Below are 20,768 nucleotides of genomic sequence, written 5' to 3'. Positions count from 1 at the left end.
ACTAGACAAGCGCTTTCACCGAAGGCAAATGGCCTGCTATATAAGCTGGGGCCGGGGACAGTGGGAGGCGGAAGCTCGTAAGTAACCCAGAAAATGACCAAGACGAGGAGCATAACAATGGTGTCTTCCTCCATTCTGACCAATGATAACACGACACTGACACACTGACAATAACTCGATGTGGTTATTTTACCCTTTGTGTCTGACGTAAAAATATTTATCCACAAACTCAGTTATTTTCAGCAAATTCTAGTATTATTTTTTAGCGTGTCAATGTGTCTGTGTGTTTCTTTATATAGTTAATTTTAATGAGATTATCTGTGGTTGTAAATAGATAAATGTTGAAAAAAGTGTGTGTGTGTGTGTGTGTGTGTGTGTGTGTGTGTGTGTGTGTGTGTGTGTGTGTGTGTGTGTGTGTGTGTGTGTGTGTGTGTGTGTGTGTGTGTAATGAGCCATTATTATTATTATTATTATTATTATTATTATTATTATTATTATTATTATTATTATTATTATTATTATTATTATTATTTTACACGCCCCAAAAAACGCAAAACCAACAAACACAGTTATTTTCCAATACACAAAATCCATTAACACTTTAGATTTAACACAACCTATTCACTGGAACATATCATTCACGTTCAGTTCAGTTCAGTTCAGTTCGGTTCGGTTCGGTTCGGTTCAGTTCAGCAGGTATGAAGTGATATAAAGGTTGAAATTACCTTCAGTACCCAGCGGCCCTGACCTTTACAGAGAGATGTTCCACTAATTAATTAATCAATCACGGCCAGTAGTTTGTTACGTCATTGTTGCCTAGAGGGAGTGTTGGGGTGCTGTTATTGACAGTGCTAGAGTGTTGTTATTGGTAGTTTTGTGGTGCTGTTATTGTGAGTGTTGTGGTGCTGTTATTGGGAGTGTTGTAGTGTTGTTATTGTGAGTGTGGTGCTGTTATTGTGAGTGTTGTGTTTATGAAAAGTGTGTGTGTGTGTGTGTGTGTGTGTGTGTGTGTGTGTGTGTGTGTGTGTGTGTGTGTGTGTTTTATCCCTTTCCTGGTGTTTTCTGCCCTCGTTCATGTTTGGTTGCCTCGCTGCTTTGAGGTTTCTGTACATTCCGTTTTCGTAAATATAGATCTAAAGCATTGTACTGAAGGAACTGTGGCGAGGATAGTCAACATTCTTCTTTTGACCAGATGTTTACGGTGTTTTTAATTGCTCGTATCTCTGGCTCGTGTTTGACTCTCCTCCCCTAAACATCAGAAGAAATGGCCATGACTTGAGTGCCGCGGTAATACTATATCTCAGCTACGACTCCCGATACATTAGCTGTTTGTGTACCGCAACAGGAGGGGAGGAAGAGGAGGAGGTGGTTAGGTTCTCTTTTGTACAACGGGAGACGCTTTCTGAGGTCCTGTATACATGTTAACTGCGGGAGGTGAAGGTCGCTCCTGCCGCAGTGGGGTGTTGTGTGGAGGCGGGAGATGACCTTTGTTTATGATGGTGGGAGCCGCGGATTACAGCGGGTTGTTTATATGCTGTAAAAGTGTGTGTGTGTGTGAGAGGGGGGTGGGTCTTTCTATAGTCTGAGCGGCGATGCGTTGAGACTTCTCTATTATGTGAGAGAGAGAGAGAGAGAGAGAGAGAGAGAGAGAGAGAGAGAGAGAGAGAGAGAGAACTATTGCAGATTAGTTCCAGGGAAAAAGACCATGGCGAATTACAACTCCTGTAATTTTCTTGCTGTAATGCCACTGCTCTTTCTCCTCAGTGTCATGTAAATGGAAAATAACGACCCATAAAAAAATTACACAACACAGAGTTACGCATAATGTATAATGAATAGGCTGTGACGTGACGCTCTTATGGTTGGTCCAAGTGGTTCTGTGACTCTGAGCTGATTGGTCCTGGGGGGTCTAATGGTTCCTGTGGATCTGGTCTGATTGGTCCTGGGGTCTCATGGTTCCTGTTGCTATGATCTGATTGGTTATGGGGTCTCGTGGTTCCTCTAGCTCTGATCTGATTGGTCCTAGGAGTTTCATGGTTTCTGTGTCTCTGATCTAATTGGCCCTGGTATAGTCTGAGTGCTATCCTCCACCCGGGTAATGTCTAGAATTCCAATTACCCTGAATGAGTTTTTCTGTGTGGTGGAGGGTAGAGTTCCAGCACACACGCGCCGTCTATGATAATCAGGAGAGCCGCTCACCATTATCAGTTTATGTTATCATTTACTCCTTTTGGGTAATGATGACGAAGGAAGACGTCATGCTATTCCGATTCCATTTCAGTAATGGACGGAGACGAAGCCTGGGGACGGGGCTGAAGACTTTGATGGTGGCCGTAAAGGAGGAAGGAATACCTAAACTCGGGAGGGGAAAAACAATGAAAACACGACCGTCAGTGTTTAGTAGTGAAGTTGTAGTAGCAGCCTGCATCGACCCAAGCAACAGCTCTTGGTTAAAACATTGTGTGTTACTCCATTCCGAGATATATATATATATATATATATATATATATATATATATATATATATATATATATATATATATATATATATATATATATATATATATATATATATATATATAATGTATTAGCTCAAAAATTCCATCGTAGTAAATAAATCAGGTAATTATCGAATAATATATTTTCATTCACTGTTATATGTATCGGAAAAAAATGTGTAACACATAATTACTGTATATTAGGTGTTTTCATTGAGGCGCAATTAAATCAGCACACGTAATTTTTCTCGTTTCGAAGGAATAAATTTGTCATCGCAGATAATGTCTGTTTTAATTAGTGTATTCACATTTACTCCTTTGACAAAATTGGTATAGAAAACGTATATTTCTTCCTGCGCGTTGGTTTAGAGTGCGTAGTAATTGACAAATAATATTCTGGTTTGACAATTTACTCCTTGTGGTGTCCATGTCCAACGTGTGCCTCTAGTAAAGGTCTCTAGTATTCCAACCTTTTGTGCATCACAACGAGGTGTCTGTTCACCAATACCTCAACGATCTGACGGAATTCTCACTTACCCAAACATAGATGAGACTTTGGGCAGCGTAAGGTCATTTTTCAACAACCAGCTTTACAAAGATTGAAATAAATTTATCTTCTGAGACACAAGGTGCTTCAACTACATCACTTTGTATCCCTTTTAGTCATATTAAACTACGAATTTCCCCAGTTCTCGTATTTAATGTTGAATGTGATGAATACAGAATCATAAATTTAATTCACACAGTTGAGGAAATGAGAAAGATTCAGAAAACAAAAATATGAAAATGTAATAGGGAAAGGTTCCATCAATAACATGAGAGATAGAACAGTGACGAAATATTGATTACTTTCCCTCTCTGTAATGAATCAAATAAAGAAAGATATTGTATAGGGTATCTTAGAGGGATCGAAAAATCATCCTATGTAATTACTGCGAGTGCAAGGATGGTGTGCCAAAGTAAGAACAGTAAAAGGAATCTCTACGTAAAACAAATCCCTTTTAAAGTCGTTTTATCCCTTGGCCACAACATTTAGGAAAAATCTATGCAACGTTTAAAAGCTATTGCGAGCCTTAGTGTTGGACGAGAGAGCTGGGTGTAAGAAAGCGTCTCCCTCGATGGTGGTCTGGAGCTGTTATGTATTGCTCTGTGGTCTTGGGGTGATGTTCCCTCCCCGGGTGAAGGTCTCCAGGAGCCAGCAGGACCACCTCTTACTAGACGTAAAGGCACAGCAGTTTTATCGCGTGTTGAGGGTGTGACATCTGCTGCACGTGTTGACTACTGCCAGCGTCTTGGGTGTCTTTATTAAATGGTGGCACATCTGTATGATACTGCTGTTGGCAAGCATTTTATTTTGGGGAAACGGCATAAATTTGTGTCTAAATCATTAGTAAGCAAAATGAAAGTTATTCCTCAAGTGGGGGGATTATACCCAGTATCGGCTAGTCATGTAAGTAGCTTAAGGGAAGAGAGACAGGTGAGGGAGAGGATAAGGAGGAGGGGGATGTAAGGAAAGGAGAGAGAGAGAGAAGGAGAACAAGGTTGTATGGAGGGGAGGAAGACGCCCATCAGAAAGGAGGGGATGATAGGCAAGAGGAGGAACAGATGTATATTTTCCACGTTTAATAAATTAATTGGATTTTTTATGTAGTTTAAAAAATATACGGAGCTAATATTCAGGGACATACAGTATACAAACAATGGAAAACGTAATTGTACACAAACACATAACTCAATATATTCCCACCAGTCGCTTAACACAACAAGACACAATAAAACGACTATGTTAAACCTTATGACGACGACAATTTAAACCAGACGACAAGTTTTAGAGGAAGTTTATGGGCCATCTGGATGCTCAAGAGAAGACCTGAGTAGTATGGAAATTTATTTCTAGGAAACTTTTATGAGATGAGAGTGATGGTAAAATTGCCTTGAGGAGCAACTGTACGAGAAGTTAATCCACCCTCCTCTGGCGTTAACCCCTCAATAGCGGTAATTAATGTTAGTATTTTTTAATTACACTATGGTATCCTTATATATCCTTTCGTTAATACCTGCTGTTATTTATATGAAAGGATTGGTGGAGTGAGCGTTGTATTAGTTTGTGTCGTGTGATATTCGATTTACTATTCAAATATAATGAAACAAATCATATTTACTGTAGATATGAAAGTCTGTTTTAAGTGAATACAACTCTATACGAATCATAGACAGACAACTAAGTAGGCTAACTAACATAAAGACTACAACGAGGCTGCACAAACAACACGAGAATCAGATATATTTCAGGAATCGCTTCGAAAGCATTCTGAAGTTTCCCGATACTGGGTGAAGATAAAAGCATTATAAATCCTTCCGAGATACAATATTTCTCCTTCTGTGTGGGGGAAGGATGTTTCCAAAATTTCCCAGCGGCATTAGTGTGAAATAGGAACGGTTTTCATCTGACGTTTTTCACAAGAGTGTTTCTTCCCTGTGTCAGACCGTGACTGAGCCAACCTTTACCTGAATGTTATTTACCTTATTTGTAAAGTATTTTAAGGTACAAAACGCATTGAACTATATCTTCCATCCTAATGTATCACTCGATTTAACCAGGTTGATGCTGTGTTGATATGTTTATACCCATGTAAACATTAGGGTCTCAAGCTCTTACTGTAACAAGGCTAGGGTGTTCTGTTAAGTAAAAACACCTGCAGGCTTAGGCTAGTTTTGTCGCATGATTAACGACTGAAGCAGAACGTACAGGTGGAAACTGAAAGGAGGAAACACGAATATTAAGCCCCATAAATTGTCCCTGAGGAAGCTTGACCGATGTAAAGAAGTTAGAGAGTTAATGCTGTAGGTAGAAGGAAGGTATACAGGTGATCTATATACAAAAAGACGAAGACAAAAGACAAAGTGTTTCATAATATTTTGCCGGGATAATATGTTGGTAATATCACCCTTGAAAATCCTGTTGGTCGCTTTGAGAAGTAATTTTCCTTTAGAGTTGTCCTTAATAAACTTGTGAGGAATTGCCCCGTTTAAGTTAGAAATAAGAAGTCTTAAATTGAGGGACTACGTCGCGGTGTAGTATTTAGAATTTTATAGGAGGCTGTGTGTGTGTGTGTGTGTGTAATAATAATAAAAATATAATAATTAACGGTTTATTGAAAGAGCTTGGCAGCCAGAAGGCTGAAAATATACAGTTACATATTTGGGGAATGGGTTACGAATTACAAATAATATACAAGTAACATAAGTGACACAAATAAGACATATAGTAACTTAGATGGGGATCAGCTCAAACTACAGTTCATTTCAACATAGTGACAGTGTAGGGAGCAGTGTTTACTGGGAGTGAATACACTGATTTATTACATGTTATTGATAATTTTTACAATGGTTGGGACTGGGCTGTTCTTATAGCGATCAGTTCGTGCACGTATGGGCTGGATGCGGTTGTGGTGTCGAACAGCAATTCTCGGACAGGGGATCTCAGGTGGTAGTAGGGGCCGGTGTCGGGGATGGTGTAGAAGCTTCTTACCAAATTTGCAGATGAGGCCGTGGTGATGGTCAGTGAGAGTCGAAAGGGTCAGTGTGTTGAGCGCTTCTTGATATGTGGAGTAGGAAGGGGAGAGAATAATCTTGCATGCCCTCTTTTGCACTTTTTCTAGGTGTTTACGTTGTGTGGCATTTAGGGAGGAAGACCAGGTGGGGGAGGCATAGGTGAGCTTGGGAAGTATGAATGTTGTGTATACACTGAGGAGCTCGTGTGCAGGAACTCCGAGGGACTTGAGTCGGCGGAGGAGGTGGAGACGGAAACTGGAGGATTTGACAACTTCACTGACGTGTGGTTTCCAATTTAGTTTGTTGTCTATGGTGACGCCGAGGAGCTTCGTGGAATCTACAACCTGGAGTGTGTTCGGACCTAGGGTAATGGAAGGAGGTGGGACAATGTCGGAGGAGAGGTTGATGTGCATAACCATGGTCTTGGTATGGTTGATGGTGACATGGTTGTTGGTGGCCCAGTTTTGGAGACTGTTCAATAAATCCTGAAGGGCGGTATAGTTGGGAGCAGAATTGTTGACGCTGATCCCAATGGTGGAGTCGTCGACATATTTCCAGCGAGCAGGGGTTTCTCTTAGGGCATCATTGATGAGCATAAGGAAGCAGAGTGGTCCCATCTTGGTGCCTTGGGGGACGCCACAGGTGAGTGACTGAAAGGTGGAGACAGCCCCTCGGAAGCGTACAGCTTGGCGTCGGTCACTGAGGAAGTCTGTAAGCCATGGTATGAGACTTCTCCGAAGCCCGAGGTCAATAGCTTTGTTTATGATTATATTGTGGTCGACTAGGTCGAACGCTTTAGTGAAATCAATGAAGGCGACAGCTACAGACGTTTTTCGTTTCTCGAGATGGCGGTATATGTAATCGAGAAAGCTGACAAGACAGTGAGTGGTGGAGGAAGTTTTCATGTTGCCAAATTGCTGAGGGTCTACGACTCCTGCAATATCAGCATAAGCCCAGTCAAACACAAAACTTTCACAGATTAGGCTGGGTATTGGGGTGATTGCAATAGGTCGTAGCTGATTTAAGGATTGTGGGCTGGTTGACTTGGGCACTGGTGATACATAAGAGGTCTTCCAGTCAGCTGGGCATCTGGCTTGACTGAGAGAAGCATTGATGATGGAGCAGAGGGGTTTAGCAAGCTCCGGGGAGAACTCCTTGAATAGTTTCATTGGTAAGTCAATGGGGGTGGTAGAGCGTTTTAATTTTAGTTTGTCCAGGCGTTTTGCTACGTCAAATTCCTCTACTAAGTCAATGGGAAGGGGGGCTGGTAGGTAAGCAGGGAGAGTGGTTGTGTCAAGCCGTGGGAGCGTCTGGCATATAGTAGCGAAATGGTTATTTGTTTGCTCAGCTGCGTCAACATTAGTGAGATGGCTAAGGAAGGGGAGGGGGTGTGTCATATTGTTTAGTCCACAGAGTTCTTTAAGCTTACCATACCATTGACTGATGTTGGTCTGCTTCAGGTGTTGTAATTTGGTTGGGTAGTGGGACTTCTTTGCAGTGCGTATTTCGCGGATGACTCTGTTGCGAAGTGACCTGTAGCGGATGTGGTCATTGAGATGAAAGGCTCTGTCTCTCTGTTGCATAAGTCTTTTGATCCGAGGTGTGATCCAGGGCAAGTCAGCTGGGTGAGATCTGACGGACTTCTCGGGGAAGAAGTGGTGGTGAGCTTCGGTGGTGGTGTTGGTATAATTTATCCATTTGGTTTCCACGTCATCCACGCTGAGTACTTCAGTCCAGGGATAGTGAACTATCCACTGTCCAAAGAGGCGTACTGCAGAGTCAGTAATCGGCCTGTAGGTCTTGATGTAGGGTCTCTGTACTTGAGTGGGAGTGGCAGCAGGGGACCAGAGCACTGATAAGTGTGTGCTACACCCGACAGGAGGCAGTGGTTGAGGAGGTTGGTACTGGCCCGCTAAGTCAGTTAAGATAAGGTCAAGGGTGTTTTGACCGTGTGTGGGGAAGGACACAACTTGTGATAGTGATAGCTGGTCCTGGATATCAGTGGTGTCAATTTCATTTAAATCCCCACATAATACTAACTTGGCACATGGGTACCTAACTCTGAGGTGGTCTGAGGTGGTGATGAGATGATTGATAAGAGTGTCTCTGGTGGGTGATCGAGGCGGATGGTATACCACACAGATTATAATGGAAGCAGTGTTGCGTGGGTGTGCCCGCAGCACGACACGTACCCATAATGCTTCCACATCTGCTGGGACTTGAACATCCAGGCGTGACGGGCGTAGGTCATCTTGACAGAAGAGGGCAACGCCCCCTCCGCGTCTTTGTGGACGAAGGTGATGAAAGAGTTGATATCCTTCAATGTGACACGTTTCAGGTACAATTTGCCACGTCTCACATATGGCAACCACGCGCGCGGCGGTTGACCTGACTGTAGTTGCCAGCTCGTCGAACTTGTGTGTGTGTGTGTGTGTGTGTGTGTGTGTGTGTGTGTGTGTGTGTGTGTGTGTGTGTGTGTGTGTGTGTGTGTGTGTAAAGGAGGTTTTATTGTGTTTACAGACCCTATTATTCGTTACATGCTAAAAGTCTGAATCTCCTTACGCCTATAAACACAATATAAACGCCTCCTTTACCCACAAACACACACACACACACACACCAAAACACTATCGCCCTAAATCTGAACCCCTGATCTAGCCTTTAGTCTTCATAAGCGTAAACACTGTGTCATCATTACCCCCAGTCTCCCACACACTCGTAACTCACTGGAGGAAAAAACTCGTAATTTATTTAATCCGGAAAATTAAGAAACTTTCAGGGGAATTTATTATTTATTCAGAAGATTTTAGGCAGTCTATTAATTACTGTATTTTCTCAAGTTTAATTTAGTTTTTATTTTGTATATAAATGTGTTCTTGTGAATTGTGTACTATTTAATGTGATCATAAATATCTTTAATTAACTCGTAATGAAATACTGTGTATGATGTTCATTGTTAACCAAATAAAATACAGTGTAGTTCTTTACCCATATTAACAAACTTCACCTTTATTTCTGCTTAAAGTTACCCAAATTATATTCACTTAGTGCCTGAAAGTATTATTGTATCTTATCTGTATTAACATTTCAATCTACCTAACAAAAACATCAACAAAACCAATAAATAGTTGGTAAATTGTGAGCGTAGTCCAGCGGGGAGGACAGAGGAGGTTGGCTGGAGGCAGAAAATGTGTTGGCTTTGTAACTCAGGTAGTGTTTATGACATCAGTTTATTGGTCAGGTCGTGAGAAGGTGCAGCAGCCTCCCTCCTCCTACCCTGACTCACGCTCTACTAATCCTATATTTTGTGTTTCTTTATTTCTGTGTTTTTTTTTTCATATATCTTTTACTTGTTTATGAGTTCATTGTAGTTTGATTTTTTTTTTAATTATGTCTATTATTTTCGTTATATCGACTTTTTTTTATTTATGTTTTACGTAGGATAAATTTCTGGAACGTCATTTTTTTTTATATTTTATTTTTAAGTAGCTAATTATTTATATTTAACCCCAAAGTGAGTTTACATGACTTTCGAAATGCGATGTGTAAATGTGAATGAACCAAAAAGTTGTGAAATAGTACAGTAAAGTGGGTGGTAGGAGAAGAAAATACCTACCCAGAGTTCAGGGGAAAAGATCTCGGTTTTCCTTGAACAATTCGCATTTTTGTTCTTTGAGGCGAAAGGTCTCCTAAAGAAAACCAACCAGAGGTGGTACTGTTGCCCCTTTATGTACTTGGGTATATATTTCAATCTAAAATAATTAATCTCTTGTTCATTTGGAATTACGGTACAATAAAGTAGATATATGGGTGACTAAACTTGTTTTTTAATCAATTATGCTTCCCACACACACGTCAGGGTCTCTCGAACAACACTTGCTGTAGGTCTCCCCCCCACCACCACCAGGCTGCCCCAAAACCCTCCTCCCTCACACACAACCAGACCTTCTTACCGTCAAACAAAACATCACAGGGCAGGAGACTCTTAACATTCTCCTCGTCTATTTTCTCCAACTTCCGCAACCATTAGTGTCTTTTCCTGTTGTGTCTCACCTTCGCCTGTGTAGCTTTCTTCATCCGGGGAAAACTTTGGTGTACCCGAGTCACTGTTATAGATGACCTGGGTGTGACTATTGGGACCCAGTTATCGCCGGTACTCCTCTGATAATGTGTGTGTGTGTGTGTGTGTGTGTGTGTGTGTGTGTGTGTGTGTGTGGCAGTATTACTCAGTTTAGTCTTGTGCCTCGTTCTTTGCTTGACACATTCCAGATAAGACCCACCTGACTCAGTCTTCTATTTACCTACCTGTGTCTTGGATTTTTATTCTCTTAAGGGCCGAGATGTTTATATATAATGTAATATATAAAAGAGACAAGTCAATAAATACCTACTAACCTTAATGATAGTGAGGTATAACAGTGAGGTAACAACACACACACACACACACACACACACACACACACACACACACACAGGACCATAACTTATCCGCCTCCCTTCTCTTATTCCACACACAACTCTTTTGCTACAACAAATACAACTTCCTGACACAGATTCTTCCGAGATACAGCTCACGCCGGGCTACTTGTCTGATAACTCAAGCTAGTGGAAAATTCTTATCGCGGACCTCAGCAAGCGGTGCAGGTGAAAAACGTGTGTGTGTGTGTGTGTGTGTGTGTACAGTATGTGTGAAAGTGTTTTACGTAGTGTCTGGCTGCTTGTGCGGGTGTTGCTACGGTAAAAGCCACAGTTAATAACATAATTTCTTTCCCCTGACTGCCTAATTAAACTATAGTTAAGATAAAGAAAATAATTTACTGTGTGGAGGGAACTGTCGGGGACACGGAGGAGCAGGGGTCCAAGTGTCAAAATGTCAACAACGAAAGACTATCACACGTCACTGAGAAAAAGATAATCATGTATAATTCGTAGACGCAACTTTCCATTTTCCTCTTGTATTAATGCCTGAATAACATCTGGCTCTCTTACATCTTCCTACTGCTCTCACATCAAACACAATGATATCTATGTTAATGGAAGAGTCATGCATACCTCTGTGGCATCTTGAAAGGTTGAGAATCAAAGCCTTTATGTGAACAAAGAGATGAGGACTAAAAATACAAAGATAGGAAACATTATACTCGGGAAACAGAGGAAATTGTGGCCGCATTAGCCAATAAAAGTGAATTTGAAAATAACTAACAATACATTTCTTACCTTCCAATAACCAATGAATATAAATGGAATTAAACGAAAAATCAAATAAATAATGTATTAACTATAAAATATACCAAACTAAAAAGATTTAAGTAATTTATGATATGGTTTATTGAGACGAAAGGCAACATATAAGTTATTAATGTTAATCTTAAGTGTAATAACTAAACGTGAGACAAGACGACTAAAGCGTATAATAATATTAATCTGCCAAAATATCTTACGTGAAATATATTACAGTGAGTGTCTCTTTTCGTATCTTCATCAGCCAATACAAACAGACTCATCTTATTTCAGTAGCAATAGATGTATTATATTATATTTTAGTAGTAGCAGACGTAATATTTCAGTAGCAACAGTTGTATTATATTATTTTTTTTTGTAGCAACAGATGATGTATTGTATTTCAGTAACAACAAAACTATTACATGTGTCACTATGGCCACCAAGCCCACAACCGTCCCTCCCCATCAACCTTACGACTCCTCTGTTAAACAAGTCGCCAGATATAATCAAATCTATAAGGTGTTCTCAGGTCTCAGATAACTTTTTACAGCTATTAGTTCGAAGTAACTTTTTACTACCTCATGAGTTAAGAATTTCGTTTTTGTTATTAAGTTATCGAGTTTGATAATAAAGTTTGGATTGTTGTGGAAGTTTGTGAGTATCTAAGCAGTGATTTTCTTTTTTGCGAGGGGGGGGGGGACATTGACCTGAAGATGCTATCAGGTCAAATCGCTGAGTGGTAGTTAAGAATACACCGAATTGTTAGGTTTTGATGTCTTGATTCTTCTCGGTGAATAGGTGAAGAAGAGGAAAACTTCTCTTTATATCTCAATTGAATCACAAGTTCACGACCAGTGTATGTGGCGTTATTGTCATCGTCCACTTCTCTCCTCCTTCCCCCCTCCCTCCCCTCATTATCGGTCATTCTCCATTTCCTACATTCATAACCCATCTCTTGTACTATCACAACATCTACAAACTCACTATATTCTCTCTCTGAATCACCACAATACCTATAATCGCTCTCTACCTATCATCACCCATCTTACCACCAGCTTCACCTCCCTCTGCACACAAAATAATCCACGTCCATAGGTAGAGAAACCGAACGTGATTAAAGTTAGTTTTTTTTTTTTTTTTAAAGTTAGTTTTTTTTTGTCAGTCTGAATCTTAAGTCTACTCAGTGCGAAGCTTATGCACCTGGGTCTTTGTATTGTTTATTATCAGTGAGGTAACTTTTTTTTTGTCTTTTTTGATCTTTTAATCCAAACATAAGTAAAATATCCTATTATTGTCGCTCAACCTCTCAAGACAAGGGAGTTATTCAGGTCTTCCCCAAATTTCCCACTGTTCTCTTGATTTTTCTTTTTTATTCTTTGATGTTGCCAATTATTCTTCTCCCATCCGTCACAATATACCTGACACCTGTAACGCCACATCAACACCACCACCACCACACCTCCACCCTCACCTACTCAGACTCTTGTTTTAATTAGTCATTTCACTTCACCTCAACACACCTCTAGTTCACCTTATAAATTTTTCTTCTCACCAAACCAAGGCAGGGTTCCTATTTCTTTTTCGTTCGTTTTAACTTCATTTAGTCTTTTCATTATTATCTTCATTAACCATAACGTGGATCTAGGTGTTTCCTGCGTAATTTATATAAAGGTTGGGGATACAGACACTCGACAGGTGAGGGTGATAAGGTCAGATATGATCAACCGGATGCAGGACTATAGAAAGCAACACTGAGAAAGTCAATGAAACCCTTCCAATAAATCAAGATAATGTTTACTGCCGAAGCGTGAGACTTATCGGATAACGTCAGGTATAAATTATCTGTTTATGTTTTGTGTTGTTTGTTTAATTTTGTTTTGATGTTTTTTGTGACTCGAAGATTTCCAGAACTTATGATCATTTTTTCCTATATTGACATTTAATCGTTTTTAGAATTGTGTGTTTATTTCTTGGGTTCCATATGAGTCTAGTTTTATCATTCTGTTTTTATTTTTTTTTATTTTTGGGTCTTGTAGAGATGCGTCATGTGGGTCAAGGAAAAATTGCGAATATGAAGAAGAAAAAAAAAATCACGACTAATATCCGATGATTTTTGAAGTAAAGTAAAAAATAAAATAAAATAAAAATATATACCTGGTTTATTATATAGGTTAATTTTTAGATTTAGTGAGTAGGATATAAGAGAGCAAGTCACCAATGGGAACCTTACTATTGTTTATACTCAATACACGGCGTCAACCCCACGAGTAAGGCATCACGTGTCATGGCTGGGGTGAGAGAGAGGTTATCCCCTCACCCCTTCCTGTTATCCAAATATTTACATACTATTTAAGATTTATTATAAACAAATAAGGTCATTACTGTAATACTAGCGACACATATACACTGTCTTTTTTTTAATTGTTACTGGTTGATCGATTATTCCTTATTAATAAAAACAAATTGAAAGACTGTATGTAAATATATATCTCAGTCTCCCTTCTATTGCGGTACATCTTGCCTTTCATTATTTTTATATTCTAGTCACGTACTTACACTTAAACTTTATATTTTTATCAGCTGTTGAAGAAAGAGAGACATGACGCATCAGTTTACCTGTTCTTGGTTAGGCTACAGGTAAAACAGTAAATTTTTCATTTTTTTTTTTTTTCTCTTTTATTTATGACGTCAATGGAATGTTATTACAGGAAAAGATCTCGTTTATTTTCTTCAGGTGTAGCAGTTGTCTTAGTGATCAATACCTGGATGATTAATTAGTTGATTAACAAGTTCAAATGGAGCAGTTAAGTAAAAGCTGCCTCACTTCACATATCTTTAGAGGAGAAGCTTAGAGCCTTCGTAACTCGTTTAAAAATGAGCAGCAATAAAATAAAATTTCAATTACGTTTTATAATCTGCTTTTCTCATTATTAGCAAATGTAATTAAACTTCTTTTTTACGACCGCCAAAAAAGAGTTTAATAACTTAATTCGTCTTTGAAATGTTTTAAACCTTCATATTCCAGAAACTTTTTATTGCCTAATTTGTTTTTCTCCTCACCAATAATTAATTAATCTGTTTACTGCTCCAACAAATAAATTTTCCGCATTCTGAAAAGGAAGACGGGCAACACTGGTATACTAGACACACATAAGAGAGAGTATTCCCACATAAACTATACAAACCTCTGAAACTGGACCCGAATTTGTGCACTAAGATCGTCGATTTAGTAAGAGATTAAGTTAGGTTTGGTCAGGGTCTGGGTGAGGCTAGGTTAGGTTATGTTAGGATAGGTTGAATTGGATAAGGTTAGGTTCAGGCTATGCTAGGTTAGGTTATACTAAATTAGATTAGGTTCCCAGGTCTTGATCCGAGTCTGGTGATGAGTGAAAGCCTATATTTATATCGTCATAGCAAACATAATATTACTGGTCGGTCTCTATGTATTGCGTCGCTTAACCTGCTTCAACATCAGGTTACTTCAACTGAGCCCATGATCTGGTACTTAAGCATCATCGTTGAGGGGGTAATTTAGTGGTTCAGAGCAGAGACAACAGTGTAAGCGTCTCTTCTACACACAGGGGCTCTAAAACACATTATTTTGTCTGTTGAGCTGACCTCCGTCATCCGCTGTGCCACCATCCGCCCTCTCCACCCACATTCTCCGTCAGCCTCTGTGCCACCATCCGCCCTCTCCACCCACATTCTCCGTCATCCCTGTGCCACCACCCGCCCTCCACCCACATTCTCCGTCATCCTCTGTGCCACCATCCGCCCTCCACCCACATTCTCCGTCATCCCCTGTCCACCACCCGCCCTCCACCCACATTCCGTCATCTCTGTGCCACCATCCGCCCTCCACCCACATTCTCCGTCAGCCTCTGTGCCACCACCCGCCCTCCACCCACATTCTCCGTCATCCCTCTGTGCCACCACCCGCCCTCTCCACCCACATTCTCCGTCATCCCTCTGTGCCACCACCCGCCCCTCTCCACCCATTCTCCGTCATCCTCTGTGCCCACCGTCACCCACATTCTCCGTCATCCTCTGTGCCACCACCTCCGCCCTCTCCACCATCTCCACCCATTCTCCGTCATCCTCTGTGCCACCACCCGCCCTCTCCACCCACATTCTCCGTCAGCCCTGTGCCACCACCCGCCCTCTCCACCCACATTCTCCGTCAGCCCTGTGCCACCACCTGCCCTCCACCCACATTCTCCGTCATCCTCTGTGCCACCACCCGCCCTCCACCCACATTCTCCGTCATCCTCTGTGCCACCACCCGCCCTCCACCCACATTATCCGTCAGCCTCTATACCACTACCCGCCTTCCATCCTCCTCACCATCTACCCCTCCGCCACCCCCACCAGCTCCTCCATTCACCTGATATAAGCCAGCGATCTGTCATTCTCAGTGAACTTAATCAAAGCGTATGCTAATTCCCTTAAGGGACGCCACCTTGTAATGTTATGATCTGTGAATAGAGTAATGCTGATAGGAATGGCTTGGAATGTAAGGGAAAATTACAGTTAATTATAATATTAATTTGTAAGCAGGTGATGTAAGAGAGATGTTTGTGTTATATTACAAGTCCTTACAATATTTCTCTTCTCCTTATAGTGAAATAGATTATCTCTTCATTATTTTATATAATTTCAGTAAAATGTTCAATAGAGCATTCGTTGTATTTCACCATGGCTGTAAGTGAAGGTGAAACGCTTGCCACTAGGATTTGAACCTTTGAGTGGTTATCCAATACACAGTGTCAGCGATGCCTCGGTATGACGTTGGGAACACGACTCGGAGGTGTAAATAGATTCACTCAATTAAAATCTCGAGTTTGGAAATCGAGATTTATTGACTGTGTGTGTGTGTGTGTGTGTGTGTGTGTGTGTGTGTGTGTGTGTGTGTGTGTGTGTGTGTGTGTTGTGTGTGTGATTTTTTGCGTAGGTATAGACGCCAAACTCCCCAGACACGAATGCAAAAGTTATGAGAACAAATAAGTGTCAAATATCCACAAATTGATTTATCAATACTTCACCAAAGCTGCGACCACGTCACATCCTTCACCGCCTCCCTCAGGAGTATATATTATCCTGCAGGTGATTATCCCTCACGCCTTCACAACTAAGATATTTATGAGCATGTACAGTATATCCTTGGCTGGGTATCTGGGGTATCTCAGTATAGTCATTTTCTACTTTACTTAACGTAGGAACACCGAGGGAAATACGCACCGAGGTCCTTTGTGCTCATAGAATATCTATTAGGGAAATTTATTCGCATGTTAGGGAAATTTATTCGGGTGTTAGGGAAATTTATTCGGGTGTTAGGGAAATTTATATACGTATTAGGACTTTTTTTATGACTGGAGAATTTTATTTTTACTTATTGAAATTTATTTACGTATAAGGGATTTTTTTTTGCTTACTTTGGATGCTTGTTTACGTATTAGGGAAACCTATTTACGTATTAGGGAAACATACTTATTTCTTGTGTATCCTTAATCATATATTAAGAACCACGACGTGCAAGTGTGTGTGTATATATATGTGTGTGTGTGTGTGTGGGTGTCCTTAGTAACGTACAGTACAACACAAGGGAAACAGACACACAATTAAGTCCTCTGTGTATACTCAATCATTCACGTACAAAGGACAGATCCCAAACACTTGGACTCTGTGTGTACTCTGATTCACCGCGGCATCAGATAGAGACGCTTTGTCGTGTATGTATAGTGTTTGTGTCCAGGTCTTGTGTAGCGTTTCCAAAGTATTGAGTTGTTGATCACATTGGAAGTTAGGGAGCTTTGTGTTCCCTCAAGGCTGACGTAAAGATAAATGGTTCAGGAGGAGGAGGAGGAAGTGGGCTGGAAGGGGGAAGAGAAGGAGAAAGAGGAGGAGTAATAAGAGGTGGAGGAAGAGGAAGAGTAAAAGTAGTAGGAGTAGTAGTAGTAGGTGGAGGAAGAGGAAGAGTAAAAGTAGTAGTAGTAGGTGGAGGAAGTAGTAGTAGTAGTAGGTGGAGGAAGAGGAAGAGTAAAAGTAGTAGTAGTAGTAGGAGTGAAGTAATGGTAGGTGGAGGAAGAGGAAGAAGTAGTAGTAGTAGTAGTAGGAGTAGTAGTAGTAGGTGGAGGAAGAGGAAGAGTAAAAGTAGTAGTAGTAGTAGTAGGAGTAGTAGTAGTAGGTGGAGGAAGAGGAAGAGTAAAAGTAGTAGTAGTAGTAGGAGGAGTAGTAGTAGTAGGTGGAGGAAGAGGAAGAGTAAAAGTAGTAGTAGTAGTAGGAGGAGTAGTAGTAGTAGGTGGAGGAAGAGGAAGAGTAAAAGTAGTAGTAGTAGTAGTAGTAGTAGTAGTAGTAGGTGGAGGAGTAGTAGTAGTAGTAGTAGTAGTAGTAGTAGTAGTAGTAGTAGTAGTAGGAGTAGTAGTAGTAGTAGGAGTAGTAGTAGTAGGTGGAGGAAGAGGAGGAGGAGTCACATTAGTAGGTAAGGGTATTTAGCTATTTTAGGTTATGTTAGCGGTAGGGGGTTTAATCATCTGTTTACAGTAGGTTAGGTTAGGTTAGGTTAGGTTAGGTTAGGTTAGGTTTGGTTAGGTAAGGCTAGGATATGTCTGGTTAGGTGAGGGTAGACTATCTTCACATGATCTACAGTAAAAAAAAATAACAATATGCAGAGCTCGTCAGGCAAGTTTGTAAACAGACAGAGAAAGAGATAACAAAATAAGTTTTAATTTGCAGTAAATAAAAATTAAAAATATCTTTACGGGAGGTCAAACTCGGGTCCCACCTTGTTTGCATAATATCCTTACGGGAGGTCAAACACGGGTCCCACCTTGTTTGCATAATATCCTTACGGGAGGTCAAACACGGGTCCCACCTTGTTTGCATACCTCATAATCTCCACACGCTCGCCGTTGCCTGCCCCTGCCTCCTGCACTAACCAGGAGGAGAATGAGTAGGTCTCTATGTATGTTTCGTGCGTATGTTGAAGAATTTATTGAGTATGGAAGCTGTATTGTTCACCTTAAGAGTATAGTTAAAATAATCATCATAGAGAGAGAGAGAGAGAGAGAGAGAGAGAGAGAGAGTACATTATCTTACCATCCCTCTTTCAGTAATCATAAGACATCCCTCGTAGCCTTGACTAGACTAAGAAGCTATGCACGATCTCATATTTCCCCTTGTGGTCATGTTAATATTATTTATGTAGCTATCATGGTATTTTGTCTTATTTCTGTATATAACTTTATACTTATGTGTTTTTATTATGAGTTTCTGCATTAGTAGTAGTTTTAGTAGTAGTAGTAATAGTATTAAAATGGCAACGAAGGTGTGGCTATTGGGGGAGGCTGGAGGCCATAAAAAAGTAGTAGTAGTAGTTATTATTATTAGTAGTAGTAGTAGTAGTAGTAAAAGTAGAATTATTATTATCATTATTATTAGTAGTACCCGGTAGTAGTATTAGTAATAGCAGTACCATTTGACAGTTTTCTTTTCCTTTTTATAATTAATATTGTTTTTACTACTATCAATATCGCTAAGGAGGAGATGAAAGAAGATTTATGAAGTGACAGACTGCGGAAATACCTGTGAGAGCTGCCACTAACGACACAGTTTTTCTCCGACAAATTCTGGTTTAATGAAATATAAGAGCACCGTAAAAAAAGTTTACATCATCATAGCAACACAGTAAAGGCTTCATCAACGCTGTAACTTTTTAACGAAGGGTTTATAAACTAGGCGCTTGAGGCGAAGTACGATGTGTTGTCATGGTAACACAAGGGGTCCTCTTTTTATGACAACACTTAAGTGATATGAACAAGCGCACACACACACACACACACACACACGCATAAATAAATAAATAGTTAAAAAATAAATACACACTAAACACACACGTACACACACACATACAAACACACACAACTCATAACAAATGTGTGTTACTGTTTCGTCGCACATGGTCTAGGGACAGAGAACTTTACATAAGAGAATGTAATTACTTATTGCTCCAACACAAATGTCAGAACTGTGTGTGTTTGTGTGAAGGAACTGCACGACATGTTTGTGAACACTTTGCCACGTCAGAGTTCGGAGGCAAGTGTCTCTTTGTCAATCGAGGAACACCTGCTGCCCGTGGTACCCAAACAACTTATGTGACAATACCCGTCGAGTGACCCTTAACTTTTCTTTGGAAGTAAAATAATCGCGCCATTAGACACACGACGGGTTGCAGGTAATTAATGTCATCGTAAACACAGACTATGACCAGTGACGGTGAAATGCTCGTGCTGGAGTACATGAAATAATGACCCCCATGACTCACCCAGCCGTCAGGTATTGACTTGAGGGCCCGGGTGTGTAGGCGAGAGAGGGAACAGGAGGAGGTTGGGACAAAGTATGGTAAGACAGGTGGGGGAGGTTAGCACAAGGTAAGGTGAGACGGAGACCCACCAATAGCTCATCTCAAGTGCACTCGTGTGTTGCTGATGCTGCAGCGTGAAGCAGAGTATTGCACTGACAAGGGCCAAATGATGCATTATATATATACATATATTTATATAAAGCATGGCTAGACAGTATATCATACGTACATGATATAGCTATACAATACATCATACATACACAACTCACCACATAACGTGTTTGCAGCGCTTTCACACAAGCACACGCACACAAAAGCTCACCTTCGACACATGCTGAGCCCCACATCATTATTTCCCACCATTCTGTATAAGTGGGCGAGAGGGGATCACTTCACACTGTTAGTAAGACGACAGTTGTGACTGACGAATATACTTACCATTGTGGACTCTCCATCGCTCCTTGTAATGCGGCCAAGTGTTGAGCAGAAATACTTATATTGTGAAATTTTACTGAACTTGACTTTTTTTTCCGTGGTCATGAATTAAAGTTTAATGTTGGGACGTAATGACGCTGATGACAAGACGTTTGTTTTCAGTGGTCAGACTCCCGCTCTAAAAGTGTTAGTTATGGAACATTACTCTGAAATACTGGAGCATGTTTTAAAAGGCTTATGTGATGGATCTAGATGAGAGAAAGAGAGAGACGAAGTGTTCCAGAACTGACAGTGTTAAAATAGTTGACAAATTAGTTGTACGCTACTCGTCTTTTTTAAATCACTTATGATATCGGATTCAGGGAACATTTTTGGATAGAATTAAGACTATAGTGACTGTTTCCCGATCTTGGTTTTCACGCACACACACATATACACCTGGCTTCCCCATCTCAAATATAATATAAATCACAAAAGAAATTCTGTAAAAAAAAATAGAAGGACAAATTCAATAGAGGTAGTGGCGTCGATACTTTGGATAATGCAGAAGCAATCAGTAAGGAGCAGATACAACACTACCTGAGAGAGAGTCTTGAGAGCTGGGTCATGGGGCTGTGACCTCTAGCCTTAAAGAGAGTCTCGGGAGGAAGGTTGTGAAGAGATAAACTGGTGTGTAAAATATACTCGTTATGGTGCTGG

The sequence above is a fragment of the Homarus americanus genome, unplaced genomic scaffold, assembly GCF_018991925.1.
Source record: "Homarus americanus isolate GMGI-L3 unplaced genomic scaffold, GMGI_Hamer_2.0 scaffold24922, whole genome shotgun sequence".
In the NCBI taxonomy this organism is placed as follows: Eukaryota; Metazoa; Arthropoda; class Malacostraca; order Decapoda; family Nephropidae; genus Homarus; species Homarus americanus.
This window is presented reverse-complemented; position numbering follows the sequence as displayed.